At 38.1% G+C, this 7,307-nt stretch overlaps 1 long non-coding RNA gene across 1 annotated transcript; it reads right to left on the minus strand.

The window, feature by feature from the left end:
* Nucleotides 1-2,016: 2,016 nt before the first annotated feature.
* LOC148850976 (uncharacterized) lies at nt 2,017-3,376 on the minus strand. The gene is made up of 2 exons (XR_016099877.1): nt 2,840-3,376; nt 2,017-2,693 (listed from the first exon to the last, which is right to left on the minus strand). It is a non-coding gene; the product is annotated as an uncharacterized LOC148850976 (long non-coding RNA).
* Nucleotides 3,377-7,307: the final 3,931 nt, after the last annotated feature.

Consider the following 7,307-nt stretch of genomic DNA (forward strand, 5'->3'; position numbering starts at 1 on the left):
TAAGCTTTTGGGGGAGTGACAATAATAAACATAAAAAGGTGGAAAAGAATACTATAATATTATAATAGTGTCATTGACAATCCCCCATACAAAAGTACATGCATAATCCACCCATGACACACACTTGGACGCTAGAGTGGCGGCTGTAGGCATGGTGGTTGGCACTTGAAGGCACGGCGAAGAAAACACTTGTTACAATTAGGCACTATATAAGCAAAATGAATAAATGCCTATATGTTTTAGGAAGCTTCAAAATGAAGTTTCCTAAAACAAGAAAGGCGCAGAGAATTTACAAACTTCGTACACATGAATACAATAAATGAGGCATTTTCTGACAAGACACCTATGTGACACTATAAATAAATGTAAACGGAATCAAACATATATTTCATTATTGCATAAGGATTAAAATTGTACAAAGAAGTTTATATCCTTTTTCCTCATTTTCATCATCGTCGTCATAGATCTTCTTTAATAAGAAATGAGGCCTTATGGCTCAGTTTGGAAGAAATACAAATGCATACAAAATTATATAAAATACAATATATTTATACTTCTTACAAACTGAGCCTAATACAATTCATACTCATAAAAGATCAAGAAAGAGATTACTAAAAATGTTGGTTCTATCATTCGTTCTCTTTATTCAAGTACAAGCCATCTCATATGTAAAAGTCAACGTAATACAAGTGTTGAAGAGGATAATGTTAGATTGGTCGAGGAAGGCCGGACCGGAAACCCATGAATTTGTTTTGTCGATCAATGACATTTTCACATCGGAGAAGTTTCTGATCGTTGGTTATTTTCTTTCATAGTGGCCCGTAATTGGTGGCTTTAAATCCAATTTTTTTTTATACTTCACCTACTCCACTCAACTGTCAAGTGTCAACTGTCAACATAAACTTAAAGAGAGAAGGAGAGAGGAACTTGGGAGGCTCCCTAACCCACAATTGATTGACCTTGTTTGGATTTCGTTACCGAAAAGCCAAAAGCGTGGATTGATAACTATACTAATATTTTATCAGAGACTGGGGACTATATTACTTTGGTTTCCACTCGCGGGCAAAGGTCAAGATCATGAGGATTTGCTTAGGGTAGTGGTGGGCTTGGGTTGAACATGGATCAATCCTTCGGACTTCGGATTAAAGGCATGTTGTGATTTTCATTGTTTTTTTTTTTTTATTTTTTTTCATGTTCACTGGTTTTTAAAACTGATTCAGAGACTGAACCGGTCAGGGGTCCGGTTACTGGGTCGAACGATTAGCCCATTCTAACAAAAAATTAAAAAATTAAAAAATTAAAAGAAAATGAAAACTAGTCAAAACCGTTCAAACAATTTGAAAGATTAACCGTCCGGATCAATGGTTTACTGACCAAAATCAATAGTTTTTATGGAAAATCTGGTTTTGGGCCGACCTGACCATCTAGTCCGGTCTGATTTTGAAAACGATGCATTTATATAAGATCTATGAAAAAATAGACATCAAAATTATCCGGTGGATAAACAACTTTTTCAACTTAGGAAAAACGTTAACAAGGCATGCATGTTGAAATAATTTTGCTCATTCTGAGAATGACTTTGAATACAAGAATCATTATATAATTTAATGAAGATAGTTACATGAATAAATGAAGTTACACTGTAAATAGCTTTCAGAAAAAAAAATTGACGCCGCCTTAGCGCTCAAAGGTTGGTTAGAAGAGTTAGAGGGGCGGCATTGTTGCATTGATGGTTAGGGTGAAACACAGTGGGGAATAGCTGAGACGATGCCTAATAAAACCCATCTTAGGGTTGTCGTTACCCACTCACTCCAATCAATGTGCGAAAGGTAAAGGCTAAAAAGCTAGAGAAAGTTCACACGCAATGATCATAAAGGTGTTTGGAAGAATTATGACATGCTAATTTTCTTTCTCATATTATGCACCCTGGTTTCTCAAGCCACTCCATCAAGTCTTACCCTATTTAATAAAGGGCAATTTTTTTAAATTATTCTTATAATTTAATTAATTGATTAATCCTATTTTTATTATTTATATATTATCTTAAAACATTTTTAAGGTTTCTGACAATTATCGAAAATCTCGGTTGTCATTAATTTTTCGAACAGTTTATCAAATATGTGAAATGGCATATACATTTTTTTTTCAAAATTTTCAAAAATACCCTTTCAAATCTCTCTCTCCTCACCTCCTTCCCCATAGTTATGTCGCCGCTGCAACCTAAAGCGGTGGTTCTTCTCTTCTCTCTCATCTCTCACTCTGATTTCGTCCTCCGTTCTTCTCACTCTGATTTCGCCACTGCACCCCTGATTTTCTTTATTGGCCGAACTGATATGGTGATGGTGGTCATCGGTTAAATCTATTTTCTTCTCGTTCTTCTTTCAATCAAAATTCCCACCTAAAATGTCGCCCTTCTTACTAATCTCCTGGTTACAAGCCCGAGTGAGCATTGCAGTTTGAGAGGAAAAAAATGGTCCAGAACGATAATATCTGAGACCCCCTGTTGCAACGGTCGTTTTAGGCCAAAACACGATACAAATTTACTGAGATGACTGATCATAGCCATACTTGGGCAATAGTCATCAATTCTATCGTTGTTGCAACACTAGCTCCGAAGTTGGTGACCTTGATGGGAGAGATAAGCCAAAGGAGCTTAGGCGTGCGTCTGTGAGTTGTTCCACTATAAAAGAGGCCTGCCATAATTTACATCACATATTGTCCAAAAATTGGGGTTTAGGGTTTAAACCCAAAAAGGATATGTCAACAATGAAAATAGAAAGAATTTAACAAATTATTGATTAAAAAATAAATAAAAGCAAAGCAAAGCATCAATGCTTACCAAAAGAAAAGAATCGATTTGATGGTTCAATACCCGCACGGGAGAGAGGGATTTCGTTCTATTTCTACCTCCCCTATCCCATCTCTCCCTGTATAATACTATACAGGGGATGAGATGTTCTCCATATATATAGTTGCAGTAAATATGGGCAGAGTTTTCGTGAACAGGAGATCCGGACTCCCTTATCGCCTGGTGGACGTGCGATTGGTGGGCGCACCCGGTCCTACAGTGGTTGGGGTCCTACAGTGGTTGGTTGAACTCAAATTTGGGAGAAAGAGATATAATCTATAGCGGCCGGTGGACGTCCCCGCTCCTTCTACCTCCCCTGTTGCCCTTGCTCACTTCGTCACCTCCATCCATTGGACCCCGAAATCCCTCCACTGTGACCTCACTTCCAATCTCCTTTTAGCTGTACGCATGTAACAAAAGAACGACTCAGCCCCGTTCTTCCTCACATTGCAAAACCGCTGACACCGTAACACAAGAACGACTCAACCGCATTCTTCTTCATATTGCTGCCACATCTCTTTCCCCTGCTTCTCCCCAAAGTTTGTCAGGGAGGAATTGGAGCATCAAAGATTCATCCATTCATATTCAAGGATGTGATTCCATTCTCTACTTGATGAACATAGTCGATGGCAACTGCAGCGATGATTCCATTGGTTGATGTTGTCAAACCACATAGGTTTGATTATGCAGCGATGATTCCATTGGTTGATGTTGTCAAACCACATAGGTTTGATTCTGCAGCGATGATTCCATTGGTTGATGTTGTCAAACCACATAGGTTTGATTCTGCAGCGATGATTCCATTGGTTGATGTTGTCAAACCACATAGGTTTGATTCGGTTAATGTTTCATTTCAAGAATTTGAAAAAGAATGATAAGTAAAAGTCTTTTTACTCTTTCTATTAACGGACTTCAATGGCAAGGAAGACATAATTAATTTTCGAAAAACTCAAGGGTAGCCTTAAACAATACGTAAGCAGTAAGAATAAAGTTAATCAATTAACTAAACCATAAGGATAAGAATACATTAAAAAATTTGCCCTTAACTAAAACCCACTTTTTCTAGCTTTCAACCCCACCACTGTTTTGCAAGCTATCTATCATCTTTGACCTAAAAATAAAAAATAAAATGGTTCTTAGTTCTAAAGGCCTAGAGCTAATTAGATTAGCTTAGAGCTAGCAACAGTGGGAACACATAGAGGATTAGCCCTATAATAGAGTCAACTATTTTAATTTGTTGTACTTGAGTAGGAGCATTAATTGCTTTTAATAAGGAGTAGCCCATTTATAAATCATATATATTTATAGGATAAGGTGATCAAATCAGCAGTCATAATTTTAAAATAACCAATTATATTGAGATAAATTATTGCTCATTATTATAAATAGTGTATGGAATTTGGGCTGCACCTAGAGTAGAGTAGAGGCTATTACTGCGCCACCATTTGTAAAATTTTATGGTTGGGTGTGGGTGGAGGAGACTCCACTTTCAAAGTTGAGTTTTCAGTGTTTACCAACTCTACCTCTTTCGCTCTTTATTAATTGTTGAATGCTGTAAATATCCCTTAATTCAGCATTCAATCTCTAGTTCTTCCATTCTCAAATATGCCTTCTCACATGAAATTCAATTGGGCTGGAAACATAATTAAGCACAGGCCCGTTTATACCTTATAATAAAGTTTAATTAATTGTAATGAAGGCAATGAGGATAAACCATTAGATTGATTCTGATACCATCTCAAACCATTCAATCTAAAAATTTAATCTGGGTAAGGTCCCTGAATCACTTTTTATTCTCGAATAGAAGAAGTGCTCATGTTGAATAAAGCGTATGAACACTAATTGCTTGTTTAATGTCTCAATTTTCAGGTCTATGAATTAAAAACTCATCAGAACTAGCTGCCACCACTTACTAAACCTGACCAGATCAATGTCATTCTTTATTTATAGCTGCCTTTGGTAACCTCCCAATGGAACATCTGTGTACTCTGGAACTAAACTAAAATAAAAATCATAGTTGTCTTATTATTCTCTTAATTTTGTCAAAGAGATCATGCCAGATACACTCAACTTGAGAGCTAGGACAGGATGGTTTGGTTATCGCTGCTCCCCAACCTGCGCCCTAATCTGGTTGCAACCTTAGCAGCGCTACAAGAGTACTGATGACCCGGCTGGTAAACCACCACCTAGCTGGTGTCAAACTGGGGTCTACAAATTAGATGGACAGACTGCCGGACGGACCTATGAGATGTCCGTCAAGGGTTTTGTCAGCATCCGGTTTGGCTTCCAAACCCCAACGCTGTATCAGGTACACAAGTTGGAACTTGGAAGATAGACCCAACTGAATCTGGCTGAACTCATGTTTTAAGCATGGAGAGGTCGCTAACAGCATCTGGAATTTGGATGTCGAAGAATGTATTCCTCCCTCTTTTCATTTTATTCACTCAGTTATCCATGTTGCTTTACTCATACCCTATCCATCACTACAGCTCTCCTCCCCCTCTCAACCACCATCATCACTTCATCTCCCCCTCCTACAAATCGACATCACCACCACCTACATAGTACATGGTTCTATTTCTATTCTCCTCCACCTCCCACTCCATTTTCTCGGCACTATTCCCATCCACCTCCGCCTTCGCTATCGTTACCATCAAAGAAGCAAACCTCGATCTAGCTTTGCATGAGAACCGAAAAGCCATTATGTAGCATCTACAAAACCAATTTACTTTCGCAGGCAACTTGAAACAGATGTTTGAAATTCTCTGGTCTCTGAGGGTTATTCTTTGGTAAAGGGAAATTTCATGCAGTTTGTTTTAGATCGATTTATGCTTATAATGTGGGCTAAGCTAATTAAGCCGCTAAGACTACAATGTGTATGCGTAGTGTAACTATGTATCTTCTATCTTGCATCAAAGTGATCAGTGTTTTGTTTTTTTCATCCCTATTTCCCTATCATGTCTTGTGCTGTGCTTGACAAAGCTCAATAGAATATAAGCAAGTTTCACACAAGTGTGCTGATAAAGAACAATTCAATAGCCACACCATCCACCCACATTGCTAGAAAAGAGGAATGATCTTTTCCCACTTCTTTCACTTACAAAATCACAAAAGGGTCAAAGAAACGAAACGAAAGAGGACCGACTCACTAACTACACTTGTAGGTTATTTGTATGTTGGAATTCCAAAATCAGACAGGGCAGATCAATCACAATCACAATCAGGAAGGATCCTATTTGACAAATATATTGAGTACCATATATATATATATATATCTAGTAGTGCATCATGGAGTAACCTTGCGGCCGATCCAGATATATATATGTGGTCCATCAAATAAAGGAAGCTGATTTAAATCGGCTAAATGTTCATACCCTGACCTGTAAACACATCAGCCTCATACACCATGTTGTACAGAAGAACTATGATTAATTTATAACCCCATCCAAACTAATGTCTGAACGTGGTAATTTCCTCTGACTAAATAGCCATAAAAAAAAAAGTTGCCGGAAACGGAAACTGAGTCTGAGAGAGCGGAAACAAAGCTTGTCATTTGCAATTTCATTGGAAATGTAAAGCAACAATCACCTTTACATGTAGCTAGGAGACTCCCAAGTCCCAACCACCTTTGAGTTGATTGGAATAGCTTCGTACCCAACGGGATCCTTGCACAATCAGCCTAAGCCCTGAAGGCCCATCCACCAAAATGGGAGATGGTTTGGTTATTTATCAATTGGGCTTCCCGGATAGACCAGGAAACCCGCGAAATTTGATGTACACGTGCTAGCATGCATACAACTTTGGGCCAAAATGTAGGTCCTTGGGATTGAATAATTCAATCGGAGCCCAGTATAATTTTTTGAGACCAAAAATTGAGAACGGCCCATCTCAACATGTACACTAATAAATTGGGTTTGGTTGGGCTTTCTGAAAAATAATTTAAAGCAAAAGCACTTTAAAAAAAATCCATTAGGCGTAGTGTTTGGTAACACTGCTCTCAAAATCCTCACCATCGGTCTTATGACAACGAAAATGAATAGAGGGCGTCTTCTAGTTGCCCTATAAAATGGAAGTATGAGTAAGGCACGAGTTAGAAAGATTTCCAGATTTTAATTACAAGAATGAAATCTCGAAGCCAGAAACCTCAGTTGAATCTTCATATCTTGGGCGTTATTTGGGTAGCTCAGTTTGGAAAGAATACAAATTACGATGTAAATACATACAAAATAATGCAAGATATGAGATTTGTATTTGCACTCCTTCCAAAATTGGGACGTGGCCTCGAAAGAGCACGTTATCAAATCATAAAATGAAACATCTTCTTAATCAAATGCCCAGTCACATCCGGTTCCAACATCTGCTGAAAACAAAAATTTGTAAAACGAGGGCTACGCGATGCATTGTTTTGTTTGTAACAGATCCCGTGCTGCCCCATCCTGATCAAACTGGGCCTCTATTT

The sequence above is a fragment of the Nelumbo lutea genome, chromosome 5 (genome assembly GCF_056320005.1).
Source record: "Nelumbo lutea isolate HS-2025 chromosome 5, American lotus-T2T, whole genome shotgun sequence".
In the NCBI taxonomy this organism is placed as follows: domain Eukaryota; kingdom Viridiplantae; phylum Streptophyta; class Magnoliopsida; order Proteales; family Nelumbonaceae; genus Nelumbo; species Nelumbo lutea.